The sequence below is a fragment of the Oryctolagus cuniculus genome, chromosome 6 (genome assembly GCF_051225735.1).
Source record: "Oryctolagus cuniculus isolate XC-2025 breed Fujian yellow rabbit chromosome 6, ASM5122573v1, whole genome shotgun sequence".
Lineage (NCBI taxonomy): Eukaryota > Metazoa > Chordata > Mammalia > Lagomorpha > Leporidae > Oryctolagus > Oryctolagus cuniculus.
The window spans coordinates 107146062-107166355 of NC_142872.1; the positions used below are offsets into that span (position 1 = coordinate 107146062).

General features: G+C 44.8%; 1 protein-coding gene across 5 annotated transcripts in view; it reads right to left on the minus strand.

The window, feature by feature from the left end:
- The window catches only part of PAG1 (phosphoprotein membrane anchor with glycosphingolipid microdomains 1), a 174620-nt gene that overhangs the window by 107396 nt on the left and 46930 nt on the right, over positions 1–20294 (minus strand). For 3 of the 5 annotated variants that reach the window (XM_089335464.1, XM_089335460.1, XM_089335461.1), the window contains exon 2: positions 6015–6084. The exons of the other annotated variants lie outside the window; for them this stretch is intronic. The gene's annotated coding sequence lies outside the window, so the exon portion shown is untranslated. The remainder of the gene's footprint in view (positions 1–6014; positions 6085–20294) is intronic. 5 annotated transcript variants of the gene reach the window in all.

The window sequence follows — 20294 nt, forward strand, 5'->3', positions numbered from 1 at the left end:
AGGCCCCAACAGCTAATAGAAAATTGGACATTTAAAATTCCAAGTGGTGACATTCTAGCCACTAGGTGCATTTTTTAATCATTAGAAAATTAGGTTAACTTTAAGGGGAAAAAATCTAGAACATTCTTTAAGATAAAATGTCTAATAGTAATTTCCATATCATAAACACTCCTAAAAGAGAGCAGAATATCCATAATAGATATGTATATGTATATCAACAAAAGGTGAACACTTTTAGGATTGCAATTGATTTATTTGGCCTAGTGGTGCAGATAGCTATTACACGGCCTTTAACACATCCGCAAGTACACAGAAGTGTTACAAAGTGAGTAAAGAATCACAGAGTGAACATACTCCTATTAACTGTCCATTGGGCACAAGAGCCCACGTGAGGCAGAATTATAGGAACACCTCAGCAGGGCCAGTGCAGCATTTGAGTGAGATGACAGCCTTGCTATCAACAGGGGTCAATGCTGAATCTTGGGTTCTATCCAGCCCCTGGTTCCAGCAACCAGCTGTGACTTAATGGAGTATATTTATCTGGCTTTTGACTCACTGCATTTAGGTCCACTTGCAAAGTGGCAGAGTGAACAGAGGACTGAAACATAACCAGACGCTGAAATTTTCATCTTACACTTGGAAGCATGGCAAACGGACGTTTTCAGTTTCTGAGGTTACCCTCTAGCGTGGGAACATTGATTTTTGAGAGTCTTATAAAAGCTCTTCTTATTGTGCCGGCAGTACTGATTTACACTGCTGTAACTCCTGTCAGACATCATCTCAGCTTTATGAATAAATAAAATGATGCTCTAGGGAAACACTGATTTAAGAGCAAAAATCAATACCCATCTAGCATGTGACAGACCCCGGTTTTAAGACTGCTAATCTCCAAAGCGTGATGCAATAGTGAGTATAAAATCAAATTTCGTGCTTCCTAATAAGACGTAAGTGAGAATATGTGAAACTGACAGGCAAATATACACTTTCCACAGGCCTCAGAATACTAGGATTCATCTTTGCCTTTAAAAAATTGTTTATCTGAGACATACACACCACACCCACACTTCTCCCTACTGGTTCATGTCTTAAATACCTGTAACAGCTGGGACTGGGCCAGGGTGGAAGGCAGAAGCTGGGAACTCAATCCAGGTCTCCTATGGGGAACTCAATCCAGGTCTCCTATGGGGAACTCAATCCAGGTCTCCTATGGGGAACTCAATCCAGGTCTCCTATGGGGAACTCAATCCAGGTCTCCCATGTGGAACTCAATCCAGGTCTCCTATGTGGGAACTCAATCCAGGTCTCTACTTGGACCACCACCCCTACCTCCCAGGATGTATACCAGCAAGAAGCCGGAATCAGGATTCACAGCTGGGACTTCAACCCAGACACCCTGATATGAGAGGAAGGGCTCCTAACTAGCATCTTAACCACTGGACCAAACACCCGCCCCCTCTTATCCTCTTAAAAGTACTTATTGATATTTTAAAAGAAGAAGGAAAAAGGGAAAGAGAAAAAAGGGATGGATGAAGCCACAGAGGGAAAATCTTGGTAATTTCTGGATCTAGATTCAGAATATGAGGACTCATTCTCTCCTGTGTGTGAAATGTTTCATCACAGGAATTTAAACATTATGTATATGAATTAGTCAGCTTTTCATTACTAAAACATTATTAATACTCAAGACAGATTAAATTATGAAGAAAAAGAAGTTTGTCTAGCTCACAGTTTTGGAGGTTCAAAGTTCAATATCAGGTGGGTAGGGGAAGCCGGGAGGTGGGTAGGTGGCAGGTAACCCCACTGGTTTGGCCTCTGATGAGGGCCTACCTGCAGATGGGGTCACATCACAGCGAGAGTGCAGGAGGGCTGAGGGATCACATCTCACATCAGAAGCAGAGAGTGGGAGGCACCAATCTTGTATCTCTTACAGCCTTCTGTGGAAAACTATCACGAATGACACAAGAACTGCCCTACTCCCCTAGTGACCTAAGGACCCACTTCTAAAAGTTTCCACCACTTCCCTGGGGACCAGGGGACCAGTGCTACCAGTGTTGGGACCAAACCTCTGTTCACATGGATGACAGGGGCTGGGGGGACAGGCGACCTCCACACCATAACAGTGAGTCTGCTTGGGGAAAGTGCTGTCAGCAACACCAAGCAAGCTGCCAACAATGGTTCTCTTTGGACAACCTACTCATACGGATATTTTTTTCTTCCTTGGGAATTTTATATTTTCAACTATTTGTAGTAAATATGTATATTGCTTTTATAATTCAGGTAACACACACACACACACAACAAATGTAGGGCAGAAGAGCAAAAAGAGAAAAAAGATTAATTTGACTGACTGCTAAGTATTGTGTTGTCTACTGCCCTGGAGACAGCTAAGATCTACATCATAACACCTATTTCAGTTCCAGTCAACTCCTTATGATTGCTCTTGGATGTTTTTCAGGGTTGCTATTAAAGTAGACTGATTTAAGAAATAAAGCTAACAGCTTATGCTGAAACGAACCTCATCTTTGTGAGCCAAAGATCAAACTCAACACAAGAGCTGGGTAAAGACATTGTTTCCTCAGCTCTCGCAAACACCTTAGCACCTAAGCCTGTTTTCACAGTGGAAAGTTCTGACATGCCCTGCGGTAACCTGTGATTATAAAGCCACCCAGAAAGCCAAGGCTCTTGCTCAGAATTGATTTGAATGAAAAATGAATCCCATATTTTCCCCTGGCTCCTCGAAGATGCAGCTCATCGCTAATTGTGTTGCCTGTGGCCTCTCAAGAAACACACCTCTTGTTGATTTGGCTGAGGATCTCCCATCTCACTGCCCAGGATTCTCTGTACTCACTGCTTGTCTTTCTAATAACTGGCAAGAGCAATGCTGGGCACTTGAAACATACTTCCAAGGCACAGGTGCGCTAGAGGCCTGGACATGGGTTGGGGTAATCTTTATTTCTGAATCCAAATTAAAACATCTCAAAAGTCACTATTGTCCTCACCGACACTAGTGTGTGGATCCTGGCTGGATCTACTTCCAAGGTGGAGATGATACACAGTCACAAATTGCAAAAGTACCTAGCCCCTGAATGAGTGCTGACAGCAGAAGAGGGAAAGGCGCCACACAGTGGTCTTGGTGGCTCTTTAATGGGTGTGGTTACTAAAAGCAAAACGGAAAGCAAAGCATTATTGCTGAGAAAAATGCTTGGACTTGACCAGAAAAAAAAAAATCACAGCTTGAGATCAATTACTTTCAGGAATACTGATTTTTTTCTTTATGACAGTGTCACAGATCCTTCCATTTAAAGAAACTGGAGCATTCACTGTGTGTTACTGGGCCAGGTGTTGATGAGGTTTAGGTACAAAAACCAGACCGGAGCCTTGTCCTCCAGTGTGGCAGCCACAGGTGGGTGAGAAATCTAAGTGCATCATTAAAAAACGGTGGGCTTAGAGATGCAATGGAGGAAATCCAGGTACCCAGCTTCATCTGGGGGAATCCCAGACGGCTTCGCAGAGGATACAGAAATGTAGGCGGACTGAAAACGATGCATGGAATTTATGAAGAGGAAGCAATGGTATTCTCAAAAACAACTACAGCACGTAAAAAGAAAGCGGTGTGTGGCTGAGAGGGGCATGATGAGTTGGAACTCTTGACAAATTTGGTCCTGATGCAACAGAAATTGCAGTGTGGAAAGGGTGACGGTGCACTGGAGGGATGCCCCGGGCCAGATCCCAGGGGCCTACACCAAGGTGCGTGGATCTATTGTTAAGGTTATAAGGGCCCACAGAAGCCACTAAGCAGGAAATCATGTTATAAACTGGAGAGCAGAGTACCTAGAGTGGGGGTTGTGTGTGGGAAGAGAGCTACATCAGTGAGCCCTAGCCGATGATGGGGTCAGAGCGGATGAAGTCAGCATCCAGGCAGTGACTGACTGTGGGAGGCAGAGGAGAGGAAGGTTGGGAAGATACTTACAAAGAACATTTGTGACAGCGGCAGTGACTATCTGACCTCACCAAGAGCCAATCACTGTTCTCAGAACTTTCATCTGTTATCTTAGATCTGGACCCCAGTGTGGATGAATGAGGATGGGGGAGCAATGTCACGACAGAGATTTCTGGCTTGAGTTATGGGTCAACAGGGATGCCATTAATTGAAATATTGATTCCAGAAGAAGGAATCAGATGAAAGTAAAGGGGTGGGGTGAGCGGGGCAGTGAGAAGCAGGTTTACTGTGTATCTACCGGTCATCGGAGTTCCCTGGGTTATTGAAATGTTGGGAAAAGGAGTTTGGCAGAGAACACATGGGAAATCCAGGTTAAATTTTAAAAAGGTAGAAAAATTTGATAGTAAAGTTGAAGCATTCATGTATAAAAATGTAGCACATTGGCCGGCACCACGGCTTAATAGGCTAATCCTCCGCCTGCAGCGCTGGCACACCGGGTTCTAGTCCCAGTTGGGGCGCCGGATTCTGTCCCGGTTGCCCCTCTTCCAGGCCAGCTCTCTGCTGTGGCCAGGGAGTGCAGTGGAGGATGGCCCAGGTGCTTGGGCCCTGCACCCCATGGGAGACCAGGAGAAGCACCTGGCTCCTGGCTTCGGATTAGCGCGGTGCACCGGCGGCAGCGCACTGGCCGTGGTGGCCATTGGAGGGTGAACCAACGGCAAAGGAAGACCTTTCTCTCTCTCTTTCTCTCTCACTGTCCACTCTGCCTGTTAAAAAAAAAAAAGTAGCACAGATGTATCATGTTCCAGAAACTGAAGGAGGCTGTCACTTCACTACAGATGCACCTCACCCTGTTCTGAAGTACATGGATTCTCCTAACTGGAAAATAAGCTTCGGAGCACAACTGAAATATGGAAGGTGAGCAGCTCTACAGGCACTGGTAGTGCGTTAGAGAAAACAACGCTTAATCCCTGAATCAGGATTCTTGTCAAAGATCAGGAGATCAGAGGGAGGCGTTTTTGGAGTGTGGATAATCAAAGCTCTTAAAGCACACATTCTGTAGCCTGAGTTAACTGACAAAAGGCAGGCTGTTTTACAGGATCTACAGTTATATTTAGAGAGACTGGGGCCTCAGAGGGGGAACTAAACTGACCCTGAAATAGCTCCCTGCTCTCCTAAGAGAAAAAGGGTACTCTGGCAAGACAAAGAATTTCTCAAAATGTTAAAGGAGAAGGTTAATTGCAAGAGAGGGGCCTATTTTGCAAGGTTCTTTGTGTGATGAGATTGGGAAAATTCAGACCAGATGGACTCCTTCCTGTCCAGGCCATAGAGGAATTGGATAATGATATTTAATGGATATGGGTCAGGGGGCTGTGCACTCGAGATCTGTAAATCTTCTAAATGGGTGAGCATAGCACCACAAAGTCCAGGACTCATTATAAAATTTGATTGTCACGTAGTAAACTAATTGCTAAAATAAAATATGGAATGTCTTTGTGTTAATTTCTCATTCACTTAGGTTGGATTTTTTTTTTCTGAATTTGCCTCTGCTAACAGAAGTTGATTCAGATCATTAAGAAACTTTTGGTGTAACTTTATTATTAGCACCAAATAATGATAACAGCAAACACAGCCTCATATATTTTTTATGATGGTGCTGGTGGCAGTGAACAGTGTGTATCCTATTAAAAGCTCTCTATCAAACCCATGAGGCTATTCAATTATTGTCCTCATCTCAATGATGAGTAAAGACATTGAGAGATGACAGGCTCTTGCTCAATATCACAGAGGGATTACAAAGTAGAGCCAAGGCTGCGCCAGCACTGACCAAGTAGAAAAATCATATTGTAGGAAGCATACCCATTAGTAGGGATCTTAGCCTGTATAGTTTAAGACCCACAGTGCTAAATTCAAAATCAGATTGCTTCCTACCCTGGAGGTTTTCAGCTTGGAAGTTGTGTGTCTGCAGATATACAACCCAGATTCCCCACATGAAAAACTGATGCCTGGACACAAAGTTAAGCTAAAAACCAGCTTGAAACAGCAACAGTGTAGAATAAACCAGGTACACGAATACCTTGAAATCGCCCTTTCTCAGCTCCGAAGTTGCACTCAACTGACGAAATAAGAGAATGACCTCGTGATTTCTAGAAACAAAACACAAGAGGAAATAATTTCAAAATTCGGAACTGGGTTAAAACTGCAACTATGGGTAAAATGATTATCTTTTCACTTACATTTTGGGCAATAAAGGAAGCAAGTTCAAAAAATCGTTTAACCTTTAGCTCTTTTTTTTTTTTTTAAGATTTATCTATTTATTTAAAAGCAAGAAGAGAAAAAAGAGAGCTCTTACATCCACTGGTTCACTCCATAAATTTTCTCAAAAGGTAGAGCTGGGCCAGGCAGAAGCCAGGAGCCAGTAACTCCACCTGGGTCTCCCATGTGGATGTCAGAGATCCAGACACTTGGGCCACCATCCACTACCTTTCCAGGCATATTAGTTAGAAACTAGATTGGAAATAGGGCAGCCAGGATTCAAGCCAGTGCTCCAATATGGGATTCAGGTGTCCAAAACAGCACCTTGCTGCTCCACAACACTCACCATACCTTCTTAAAACCATAACCCACTGTTGGTGGGAATGCAAACTGGTTAAGCCACTATGGAAGTCAGTCTGGAGATTCCTCAGAAACCTGAATATAACCCTGTCATACAACCCAGCCATACCACTCCTTGGAATTTACACAAAGGAAATGAAATTGGCAAACAAAAAAGCTGTCTCCACCTTAATGTTTATTGCAGCTCAATTCACAATAGCTAAGACCTGGAACCAACCCAAATGCCCATCAACAGTAGACTGGATAAAGAAATTATGGGACATGTACTCTATAGAATACTATACAGCAGTCAAAAACAATGAAACCCAGTCATTTGCAACAAGATGGAGGAGTCTGGAAAACATCATGCTGAGTGAACTAAGCCAGTCCCAAAGGGACAAATATCATATGGTCTCCCTGATTGGTGACAACTAACTGAGCAGCAAAGGGGAAAGAAACCTGTTGAAGTGAAATGGACACTATGAGAAACAGTGACTTGCTCATGGAAACTGATGGTGACTGAGTTATCACCAGCACTGCTTCAAAACACTGCAGACACGAGCCCATCAAGTTGTCAAAACCAGCTGCTGTCTCCAGAAGATGACTGCCCAGTCAGACAAAAAAAAAAAAAATGGTGAAGCAAAACTGTATAGAGCCATAATTGTTGTAATAGATCAGGTCATATGATTTTACACCTTCTTCTTGAAATTGGCTTTATTTTTATTGGCATGGTTTCTCTCTTTTTTTTTAAAGATTTATTTATTTATTTGAAAGGCAGAGTTAAAGAGAAGAGACAGAGAAACAGAGAGATAAGGAGAGAGAGAGAGACAGAGAGAGAGAGAGAGAGAGAGAGAGAGATCTTCCTCCTGTTGATTCACTCCCCAAACAGCTGCAATGCCTAGAGCTGTGCCAATCAGGAGCCAGGTCTCCCAGGTGGGTACAAAGATTTGGGCCATCTTCTGCTGCTTTCTCAGGTACATTAGCAGGGAGCTGGTTAGGAAGTAAAGAAACCAAGATTTGAACTGGTGCCCATATAGGATGCTTGGCACTGCAGGTGGCGGCTTAACCCGCTACACCACAGTGCTGGCCCCGGCATGGTTTCTTAGGCTTAGAAAGAAAACTCTACCACTTGTAAAGATCACTTCCCGCAAGAGGAAGTGTGATTCAACTTGGAGGAATGTAATATCAAATCTAAAAGTCTTCTGTTTGTAGAACTGTGGATTTGGGTAGGCATCTTTACATATGCTAAGAGGAAGTAAGACACATAGGTAGTGACAGAATAACCCAATGACAAGACCAAATTTTCTCAGAAGAAATATCCAAAGGGAAAAGAAAGAGCTATTTCTTAGAAAGAAAGGAAAGGCAAAGCAAAGGCATGCTACAAAGTCCAAAGAGAAACAGTGAAGCTCTCAGTGAGCAAGGCAAAGGTCCTGCCATGAGCTGCCAGGGGCAACCTCTGCAATGTCCAGCAAGGAAGAGCTCCTGCCTCCTGGGCGCCCTGCCTGTGTGGTCTCCGGCCTCTTAGCTCTGAGCACCCAGAGAAACTGCAGTAGAAGCTGAGAGCAGGCTCCACGCCAGGAGAGGCAGGAGAAGGGTTAAAGATCACATTCGCTGGGTGCCTACTTGCAACAACAAAAGGCAGTGGAAATTCTCCCTTCTTGGTCATTTGCTGGGAAACCCCACATCTTGAACTACTACACATTATGTTTCAGCAACACTGTGAGTTCTGGAAGGTTTGCAGGCCTGCCTGAAAACCCATCTATCCATAGAACCAGAAAGACGCATTTCAAGCTCTGAACAAGAATGTGGGGGAGCCATCTGTTCAAAAGTAGAGAAATAACCATTTGAGATGCTCCTAGTGGTTTTAACACATCACTGAGTCTGCTTAATAAACATGTACTGATAAATCTCAGTGCTATGCACAAAGGATATAGAAAGGCAAAGATGGCAAGGCCGAGGATAGAGGACCATGTCACAAACACACAACACAGAGAGACACTGTATTAGAAGTGCATATAGGCTGTGAACACAGGACAGGAAAGAGCATGATAATTAGTTCTGGAGGGTCCTATCCATACAGTTCTCCTTTGCTCTTGGTATGAAACCCAAGCCCCCTGGCACAGCGTGGTGATCTCTGTGTCACGGTGCCTGCACTTGTCCAATATGTTATCTCTGATCATCCTCACAGCCCCATCCTGAGTTCTCCAGCTTATGCTGCATTGTTTTTTGTTTGTTTTTACAGAGGCTAAATAACTAACCCATAAAATATTATCTAATAAACCTTTGTGTTCTTGTTCTTATTTTTCTTTCTTTATTTTCATTTAATTTGTAAAGCAGAGAGAGAGAGAGAGACAGAGAGTTTCTATCCATTGGCTCCCTTCCCAAATGCCTACAACAGCCAGGGTTAGGTCAGGTTAAAGCCAGGAGCTGGGAACTCAGTCTGAGTCTCCCACATGGGTGGCAGAGACTCAAGTACTAGAGCCATTATCTGCTGCCTCCCAGGGCGTTCATCAGCAGGGAGCAGGATGGAAGCAAAGGGACTGGGACTCAAACCAGGCACACCAATAGGAATGTGGGCACCCCCAGCAGTGATCAAACTCTGCACTGAACACCTGTCCTAAACCACTTGCTTTTAGGTTAGAAACCAGTTGTAGCCTGCTTGGAAAGAGTTGGGCTGACAAACAGACTGTGGCAGAACAGCTGTGAAACTCATTGAGGAAAACAACCGAGGCCCATGTGGGGCTAAGGGCTGCCATGTGGGGAATCACAGAGGGAGAAGGAAGGATGTCCCTGAGAGAATGCAGCTTGGGTGAGACCCAGAGGTGGTGGGGAGGCAGGTCTGAAAAGGGACGGCCAGATGGCCCTCCTCATGCCCATCAGGAGGCCATCCTTTCTGTGAGAGGTCAGCTGGCTGTGGGCACACATGTATCATGTGGGCAGAAGGAACAGTGGGAAGTCCTTTTTTAAGTTAGGATACAAAGAAGATAGGAAGCAAGGTCATCAGTTGAACATGAGGATGGTACAGGAAGGATTCAAGGGTTGAGGGGAGAGCAGGAAGTCCTGAGAGAGGGGAAGGAGGGGTGGATAGATGAGGGTGGCCTTGGGGACCCTCCAACCCGAGGGTGAGACCTGCTGGCATAGTGCTGGGTGCTCCTTCAGCCACTTCCCAACAGGTGGAGTGGGGCAGTGCAGGGCTGCCCCCCCATCCCAGGAATATAGTGAAGCAAGGAAATTGAGGGGGGATGCAGAGTGATTATAAAGAGAGATCGTGGGATATGAGCGGGGAAAACAGAGAAAGATAACTACAAGAAGTGACAAAAAATAAGAAGGCTTAATGGATTGTGAGTATTGGAGTGGAGGCGCAGGGGACAGAAAGGGGGAGATGGTGATCAGAGAACGGGAAGCTCCAGGAGGAAGTGGATTAGACATGTGAGACTCAGGGTATGGTACCTGGGCCAGCAGTCTCAGCAATATCCAGAGACTTGTTAGAGATTCAGAATCAGGCAGGGGGTTAGTCTAGTGATTAAGATACCAGTGAAGATACGCACGTCCCATGTCCTACTGCCTGGGTTGGAGCCCCAGCTCCGGTGCCTGACTCAAGATCCCTGCTAAGACAGACGCTGGGAGGCAGTGGATGTTGGCTCAGGTCCTTGGGTCCTTGCCACCCACAGGGGAGGTCTTGACTGAGTTCTTGGCTCCCAGCTACAGCCTTGGCCTGATCTCATTTGGGGAGTGACTAAGTAGATGGAAGCTGGCTCTCTATTTCTCTCTCTTCATCTGTCAAATAAATTTTTAAAAAATTGAAAAAAAGAGAAAAATATGCAGAATCTCAGATCTCACCTCAGTTCTACTGAATCTAAAGCTGTATTTTAATAAGATCCCCAGGTGATTCACTTGCACAATGAATTTGAGGAAAACCTGGCTTAAGCAACTGCTACACTGAGCCAAGTTGGCTTAATCTCCACTCACACAGAAGCCACAGGCACCCTATAAAAAGGTGTTCCTGAATAGGTTTCTGAGGTTAGGACCTTCCCTAGGGCTCTGTTTCCCATTTCAACTGCTCCACTGTAATCAGGTCATTTTGATTTTTTTTTGAGTTTTCATCCAGCTGCCTCCGGCCCTTGCTCTGCTGGGCCTTGCAGCCTCACAATATCATTATGCAAACTTTTGATTCTATTGACCAAGGAACACTGCCTGTCTGAGTGCTGGCTGCCTCCCTTCCTTGTATGAAGGCAGAGTATCACGTTCCTTTCTGAGACCAGGCTCCGGATGCTCCCACCACTCCCATTAGCCTGAGAGGGGCCAGCAGGCACTTAGCGTCCTCAAGTCAGCCTGCATTATTCTGCACCCCCACAGAGCTCGTCTATGAAACACTAACATGAGATATATAGTATTACCATCTCTGGCTTTTTGTAAGTTAGCTTCCTGCTATAATAATTATTCAGGGTTTTGTATCATCACTCTTTGTAGTCAATTCTGTAAACTCCACTTTTTAAATAATTAATTCCATTTAAAAGAAGGAAAAAGGAGGCAAAGAGTATTTATACTTGCTGTTAACATGCTTGTGACCCAGATCAGAGTGCCCAGATTAGATTCCCAGCTATGATTCCTGACGCTTGCTTTCCACTAATGCACACCATGGAAGACAGCAGTGATGGTTCAAGTAATTGGATTCCTACCACCCATGTGGGAGACCTGGATTGAGTTCCTGGCTTCTGGCTCCAGGTACCACGCAATTCCCACTGTGTGGGCATTTGGGGAGTGAACCAGCAGTAGGAGTGCTTGTGTGTGTGTGTGTGTGTGTGTCTGCCTCTCACACAAATAACAAATACAACAACAACAAAAAAATAGCTGTAGATGACATCACAGAATGAAAGATAAGGTTGAACCTAATTAACGGAGGCTTTGTGTCTACACTTTATTGCTAATAAACAGAACAAGACATTTTCTTTCACCCAGACACTACCTCCTGTACAAATACCGGCACATGAAATAACATAAATACCAAATTTAAAATCACTAGCACTTTCAAGACAAATGATTTTTTTTCAAGATTGATTTATTTATTCAAAAGTCAGAGTTACACAGAGAGAGGAGAGGAGAGGGATGGAGGGATGGAGGGATGGAGGGAGGGAGGGAGGGAGGAAGGGAGAGAGAGAAAGTCTTCCAGCCGATGGCTCACTCCCCAATTGGCTGCAAAGGCTGGAGCTGCGCCGATCCGAAACCAGGAGCCAGGAGGTTCTTCCAGGTCTCTCACTTAGGCACAGGGGCCCAAGCACTTGGGCCATCTTCCACTGCTTTCCCAGGCCACAGCAGAGAGCTGGATCGGAAGTGGAGCAGCTGGGTCAAACTGGGGCCCATATGGGATGCCAGCGCTTCAGGCCAGGATGTTAACCTGCTGCACCACAGTACTGGCCCCAAGACAAATGATTTCATATGCTGTCACAAATGACAGTTTCATTATGGTTACTAACAATTATCAGCTATAAGACCTTACTATTAGCCAACAATGTGCCACATACTCCACACATTTCATCATATGTAATGCTTGCAAGAATTCCATGGCATCTGGGGCTGGTGCTGTGGCATAAGAGGTTCAGCCTCTACCTGTAGTGCTGGCATCCCATATGGGCACCAGTTGAGTCCCGGCTGCTCCACTTCTAATTCAGCTCCCTGCTAATGCACCTGGGAAAGCAGTGGAGGATGCATCCATGTGAGAGACCCAGAAGAAGCTCCTGGCTCCTGGCTCCTGGCCCATTGTGGCCATTTGGAGAAGTGAACCAGCAGATGGAAGATCTCTCTCTCTCTCTCTCTACCTGACCCCCTCTCTCTGTAATGCTGCCTTTCAAATAAAAAGCCATGCTGTTTCTACAGATGGGGAAATTGAGGCTTAGAAAGGGGAAGACACATACCCCATGGGTAGTAGAGCCAAATTACAACACAGCATGTTAGATAAAACAGCTGTATCCTAAGAGCATGACATATACAAGAGTACTTCAAAGAGTTCACAGAAGTTGCATATTATTAAAAAATACAGAATACAAATGTTTTTAGCACCAAAGTAAACTTACCATGAAATTCCATTTTTCCACAAACCTTTGGAAAACACTCCTAGTTGCCTCTCCTATGCATATCCCTGAACACATACACAGGCATCAATAAATATTATATGTGCCAACTTGCATCCACAAGGTAGAAACCAGCGGCTGCTAATCTCATCAGTAAGACTTGATACAGGAACCTTTGGTAGGATGCAGCCATTTTCCAGGTATGTGATTGTTCTAGCAGCTCTTGCTGAGCTAAAGTAAGTCAATAAACTGGGTCATTCTGGCACCGTTCTGGTAACTTGGGACATGGTTAGAACAAACCAGCTCATCTCCCTGGGTACACGAGCACAGTTTTGGGAGAGCGGGGCCACACATTCAGGAATAAGACCAGTTCTCCAGTCAAGAGGAAATGCCGGTAATGGTCATCTGTTTCATCTTTCCCCTAAACAAGGCAGCCATGACTTCAAGTCAATTCAGCAAATGCAAGTGTGTACAAAAGAAAGAGAAGGTAATCCAAACCTTCTCCTGTGAGTTCATTACCAAAGTTTTAGACACATCTGCTTCCTTCTCTGCATCGCCTGGCAGCCCATAATTCAGAGATAAGATTGTCTGGCCTGCCCTCTCTGCTCCCAACGACAGTATGGCAATGACCTGATAGACCTAGGGTCCCTGCATAAGAAGAGGTGAGGTTAACCGAGCCAGACCGTATACACACTCAGTGCCGCACAACACAGGCCAGGTCACCTGCACATGGTGCTCAGGGTGAGGCAAGTGGGGCTGACAGAGGATTTTTTTTGAAGCCGCTGAGGCCAAAATAAATCAAACATCAGCAACCACAAAAGCAGCCTCAGAAACTGATTTCCCTTCCTCAGCCCCCTTCTGCAAAACAGACCAACCTTTCAGTTTCCCAGATTTCCAGAGAAACAAAAGCTCTAAGAGCATAAATGCCCTAAGGCCCATGCTAAATGCATGTCCTTTTTATTTAAATGTGTTTTATATCTGCATGAACATTTATCACCAATATTTATTGCTTAATATTTATTATGGTCTTTATGCATATGTCTCTGTCCTAGGTTGTCAAGTTTGATGAAACAGGGGCCAAATCTGTTTAGTTCATTTTGTAAAGCATGTGAAATTCTTATGCATAATTAGGCACGTAAAGGCTTTAAGATAAAGACAATTATGAAGAATGAGAACAGTTAATAGCACGGTAGGCATGTTTCATGAGACCTTCCGTCTCTTCTGAAAGGTCAAATAATGCAGTTTCATAAAATTGTAGCGTTCATGGAAGCTTGTGCTTAGAGGTCGTGCAGGGCTTGTTAAACAGTGTGTGGTCCAGGAACCAAGGAAACCAAGCGGGAACCAACACCTGGGAGTTTGTTAGGAAGGCAAACTGCAGGCCCCACCTCCCAGACCCACTGGGAAGCAACCTGCAAGGCAACAGGGTGCCCAGGTAATCTGAATGCACAGGAAAGTCTGAGCAGCACTGCCTGAGAATCATCAAGTTCGAGTTTTACAGCTGGGGAAGTTAGGAGACGCAGAAAGGCTGAGTGACTTGTAAAAGGGTTCCAGTCCAGATCTGGGACTTGGACCTCTTGACTCCAATGCTACACAGGCTCTGGCCCTCCTCTGCAGGACCTTCTGTAGGTCCACGAGAATTAAAGTGCAAACAAATGGCAACCTATAACTTGCAGGGAATTCCACAGCCCTGGCTATATTTGTTTGCCACAGAGCTCTTTATTCTTCCTGTGCTTTGAATACACTTACAAGGTGCTGGAAACAGGAAACCAGAAGAGTGAGCTTGCTTACTGCACTGCCACACTGCCATCCCGCTGTGTGGGTGTGTGGAGTTGGATGCCACACTTTGTCATTGAGCTCTGGAGCCCAACATTTTTGCACAGTTCACGTCCTGTGATGTGAACCCCAGCAGGCACTCAGCTCAGACCTCCCTTTCCCTACTTCATTGCATGTTCCCAATTTCCGGCTTACACACAGCTGGCTCTGCCTTGGAGTTCTAGAGTTCAGCAGAATGAAGATAATTCAAGTTCTCAGGGATATGTATTCCAAGGAAAAAAACAGAAACATTTAAACATTCCTAAAAGCATTTTTGAGTGGCTACTGATATGCTGACTTTTCAAAGCATTTTTAAAATCAGTTTCCTCCATATGTTGCCAGTTGCCAGTTTGGCCACACTATGTATATCTTGTAACAGATTAGGAGTTACTAGTTTCTTTTTAAAAACTGTATTTATTTATTTGAGAGAGAGAGAGAATTTCCCATCTGCTGGCTCACTCCTCACATGTCTGTAATGGCCAGGGCTGGGACAGGCCGGAGCCCAGAGCCAGGAACTCAATCTGGGTCTCCCCTGTGGATAGCAGGGACCCAAGTATTTGAGCCACCCAGGGTACACAGAGCAGGAAGCTGAAATCAGAAGTGGAGGCAGGACCCAGACCCAGACACTCTGAGATGGGTTGTGGGCATTCTAGCTGGCGGCTTAATGGCTATATCCAACATCTGCCACCCATTAATTTCTAATGAGGAGAATCATGTTATGGGCATTATTCTCTAAACTGCGGCCATGAAAAGTAGTTAACAAAGAATATTCAAGAATTTTCAGATCACAGCCCTGCTGTGCCACTATTCTTTTCTAGGACTGAAAAGGACAGACACACATTTCAACAGAGTCTGTCCATGGTAGACATGTGTCTTGACTCACATTTGAACATCAAATGGCACCAGTTCAACATATGGTGACTATTCTATAAAAAGAATTAATTTCTCCAAGTGTGACAAGATTAGCTCTACTTTTGTCCACCAAAAAATGAGCTATTTTTCTGCATATTTAGAAGTCAGAAAGGAATTTGTTGGATATAAAAGCACTGCATTGAAAAAGACATGTCTTGGAAACACAAAAAATGAATTGAATCAACAGTTCAAGCCTTGTCTTAAGTTTTGGAAAGAATATAAAGATTTTGCTGAAGCTAAAATGTTTAGATTGGAGTTGGCATGTGGTGCAGTAGGTTAAGCTGCTGCCTGTGACTCTGGCATCCCATACTGGAGCACTGGTTCCAGCAGCTTTGATTCTGATCCAGCTCCCTGCTAACGCTCCTAAGAAGGAATCAAGGATGGCCCAAGTGCTTGGGCCCCTGTGGCACATGTGGGAGACCTGGATGGAGTTCTGGATGCCTGGCTTCAGCCTGGCTCAGATTTTCCCATTGCAGCCACTCGGGAAGTGAACCAGTGGAGGAAGACTCTATCTCTCTGTAACTCTGCTTCTCAAATAATAAATAAATAAATATTTTTCAAAAATAGAAGGTTTAGATTTGTTGGAATTGAGAACAGATTGACCTATGTTCCACCACTTCCTAAATAAAGCTTGGGAGAGATCACCATATCCATGCTAGTCAAAGGAGCACAGGCTTACTTAAGAGCACTCTCCTCTCTGTCAAGGCAAGGTCCTCCGTAAAAGAGCCTCACCCCATCATCTGGGGAGAGCAGAAAGTGAAAACACTGCTCAACTGCACATTCTCATGAATTCACTAACCTTCACTGTGTCTTTGGGATTAAGCACTTAGAATAGGTTTCATTTATTTATTTATTTATTTGAAAGAGTTACACAGAGAGAGAAGGAGAGGCAGAGAGAGAGAGGTCTTCCATCTGTTGGTTCACTCCCTAAATGGCCACAACAGCTGGAGCTGGGCTGATCAGAAGCCAGGAGCCAGAAGCTTCTTCTGGGTCTCCCACGTAGGTACAGGGGCGCAAGGACTTGGGCCATTTTGTACTGCTTTCCCAGGCCATAGCAGAGAGCTACATGGGAAGTGGAACAGCCAGGACTTGAACCAGTGCCCATATGGGATGCTGGCACTGCATGCGGTGGCTTCACCAGAATAGAGTATAACAAATTATTGAGTGGAATGTACAATCCACCAGCACTGGCCTCACATTCCCAGATTCCCCCAAAGCAACAACTGAATGAAACTATTTAACTGTTGCCCCTCTCTGAAGCATCTGGTTCCTTCTTGCCACAGTCTTCACTGTTCCCTAGGGTTGCCCAGGTTCCAGCTGGGAGACAAGCACCAGCTGTCTTTGATTATTGCATAGCTGTGCGTTTTTCTTAGTTTTAAAAGAAAGGGATGTAGTTTTAGCCACCTCTTTGGAGATCATCTGTTTCACTCACAGCACCAACCTGTGTCTGTGGCTCTTGCCCTGGATGTTCCCAAGCTGTTACCTCTGCTGGGAACTTGATTTTTCTCTCCTTCCCATGTGCCCAACCTGAAGTCATTCTCAAGGCTTACACAGCCCTTCTGACCTCTTCCATCAGAATCCACTGTTTTATTCCTGTGTGTACACCACTACCTCCTTATCTGAAGTTTCACTCTCTGCAGTTTCATATACCCAAGATCAACTGTGATCAAAAAATATTACCCTTTGTCTCCACTCTTGAGAAAGGAGGCAGAGGGAGACCACACTTACATACTTTTTATTACAGTATATTGTTAAAATTGTTCTATATTGTTAATCTCTTACAGTGACTAATTTATAAATTAAGTTTTATCATAGGTTTGCAGGTACAGGTATAAGAGAGAATATCAAATATGTAGGGTTTGGTAGTGTCTTTAGTTTGAGGCATACACTGGAGGTCTTGGATGTCCTCCACCCAGGCATAAAGGGGGTCAATTACACAAAAACTTTGGAATTACTTCTCTGGACCACAGGTTACCTTCAATGAATACATGAATCCTCTGACCTTGCTCATAATTTTAAGCCTCTATCACTCCCAACTCAGTTCTTTCTATTGGTGTCCTAATTACCATTGCCCCCCCCCACCTGCACACATGCCCACACACACGAACACAAACACACACAGGCACATGCACACGCACATGCACGCAGCTCACCAAGGTGGTCCTGTTGGTGGGAGAGATGGAAAGGAGGGAGAAGGTCAAAGGGAGAAGTGAGAAGCACCTACTCCTTCCTTGTGTGGATCTCCCATCCCCACAGCACCTACTCCTTCCTTGTGTGGATCTCCCATCCCCACAGCACCTACGAGGAAATGGCATACACACTAAGGGAGCTCAGAAGAAGTGAGGCAGAAAAGCTGTCTCACTTTCTTCCTGAAATTACGAAACTCTGCCCCTCGGCTTCTCTCTGGAATGCAGTGAGGAAGTCAAGTCCATGTGACAAAGGAGGATCAGCAGTGAGGGGGGGCAAAAGGAGCCAGAACGAACCACTCCACCTTTGCTCCTCCTCACTTCCTGACCCACTTGCCATCCTCCTCCACGTCAGAGGTAAAAAGTCAACAGCTGCCAAACGAGTGGGAAAGGAAGGAGGCATCGGAGAATAAGGGACAGGCAAATTCCTCACACACTCTACCATTTCAAATGCCTTTAATGGGGGCGGGTGTTTGGCACGGCAGTCAAGATGCTGTTGAGGATGCTTGCATCCTATATCAGAGTGTCTGGTTTGAGTTCCGGTTCTTCCAATCCAGCTTCCTGCTAATGGGCACCCTGGAAGGCAGCAGCTGGCATCTCAAGTGCTTGAGTCCCTGCCCACATGTGGAAGATCCAAACTGAGCGCCTTGGCTTCATGGGCTTCAGCTGTTGAGGGCATTTGGGGAATAAACCAGAGAATGCAAGTTTCTCTCTCTCTCTAATCATTATTTTTCAAATAAGCATCTTTTACCCTTTCTCTCCTTTGCCTCATTCTTGGCTGCAAACTCTCCCTTAGCTACATGAATCTTTCTTCCCCCAATCCACTCTGTTCCTCCTCTTACATCCCTAAATTCATTCAAAAGGGCCAGGTTAGGGGACTGGAAGAGCTGCTCTTTGAATACAGGACCTGCACCTTGTTCAACCTGAGGATTACCGTGTCCACTGCTCCCTGGCCCACAGCAATCTAGCCCACGTGAATGGAAATACACCAAGGAAAACTGCTGACCTTGAGGCAGACTTTTAACCTGGTCATTCAGATGCCTACAACCCACATCAGAGTACCTGGATTCCGTATCTGCCTTCTGCTTCTGACTCCAGCTTCCTGCTAGTGCAGACCCTGGAAGGCAGCAATGATGGCTCAAGTGCTTGGGTTCCCGCCACACATGTGGGAATCCTGCATTGATTTACAGATTCCTGGCTTTGGCCCTCATTCTAGTCACAGAGAAGCCTCAGCTGTTGTGGATATTTAGGGAAGGAACCAGAAATGAGAGCTCTCCTTCTCCCCCTCCCCTTCCCTCTCCAATAAAAAGACAAAAACTAAATAAATCTAAAAACCCCAAACTTCTGATCTCAAAAATATTTTCCCTTACATAATCATGGTTAGAAATGTACTTAGGGGAACTGGATATGGTTAATTAAGTTGGTTAATCTGCCGCTTGCAGTGCTAGCATCCCATATGGGCACTGGCTTGAGTCCTGGCTGCTCCATTTCCAATCCAGCTCTCTGCCATGTCCTGGGAAAGCAGTACAAGATGGCCCAAGTGCTTGGGACCCTGCACTCGTGTGGGAGACCTGGAAGAAGCTCCTGGATCCTGGCTTTGGATCAGCTCAGCTCTGGCCATTACAGCCATTTAGGGAGTGAACCAGTGGATGCAAGACCTTTCTCTCTCTCTCTCTCTCTCTCTGTAACTCTACCTCTCAAATGAATAAATAAAATCTTTTTTTTTTAAGGAAATGTACTTAGGAAACCTATATACACACAGAGAAGTGGAAAAAATACAGTGTCTACTAGTTTATGTTTTTGATACCACAGTTTGAGTTCAAATTACTCAGTTGTATATTCTATTTCTCATATACTTGTTTATTGAGATAAAATGGCTTAAATTTTGACCTGTTTAATAAAATCAAATGCAAAAACATTTAAATCTATTGCTAAAGAAAGTTTAAAACAAACCTCTAAAAATAATTAAATCTGATCAATTTCATGGTAATTTGAAGACTTCTCTTTGCTAGCCCTTAGGGATCTGGGGATATGAGCTAAGGTCTTCTCCACCAGGACTAAAGATCTCCCTAATATAACAGAAGTCACAACAGGCATATTTGGGAAATGGGCAGATATTTGGGTTTAGTGCGCAGACTGAATTGGAAAAGACACCCAAGGTGCAAATAGGTTTTCTGCGGAGATGTCTGAGAGAACTCCCACACTGAGAGGCTCTGACTGCAGTCTCTATCCTTCCTTATTTTATCTAATGACTTTCAGGCTCTAGAGTCCTCTACACTAAGAGGCTGTTTCAGCTGGCCTTGTAGGTGCAGAATACAAGAGGCAATTGAAAAAGAAGAAAAACATGTACAGTGCAGAGATGTGGCTGCTGATTGATAAGGGGACAGCCAGCCTTGCCTGTGCTTGTCCTGTGAGCCTTTCGTGCTACAGCAGCAACCACTGTCACCTTTATGTGCACTTTGCACATGGTAACAACCCTATGAGGCAAATACTGTTCTCATTCCCATTTCACATAAGAACATAGAGGGTAATTCTTTTTTAAAGGGCAGAGGAGCAAAGCAGAAACTGAACACAGAGTCCGGCTCCCTCTCAGCCTTTTTGCACCCTTTTGTTTACTCCCTTATTTATCTTCTTTTTTGCCTGCAAATGCTTGAGTCTCAGCCATGGTGGCATTGAAAGCTAGAAGCCACAAATCTGCTGGTCTGGTGAGTTCCTAGCCTCTCCTTCCAATAGAGATAATAGGTTAGCAGCCAGAAATCAGACAGGATGGGTCCACAAGATTCC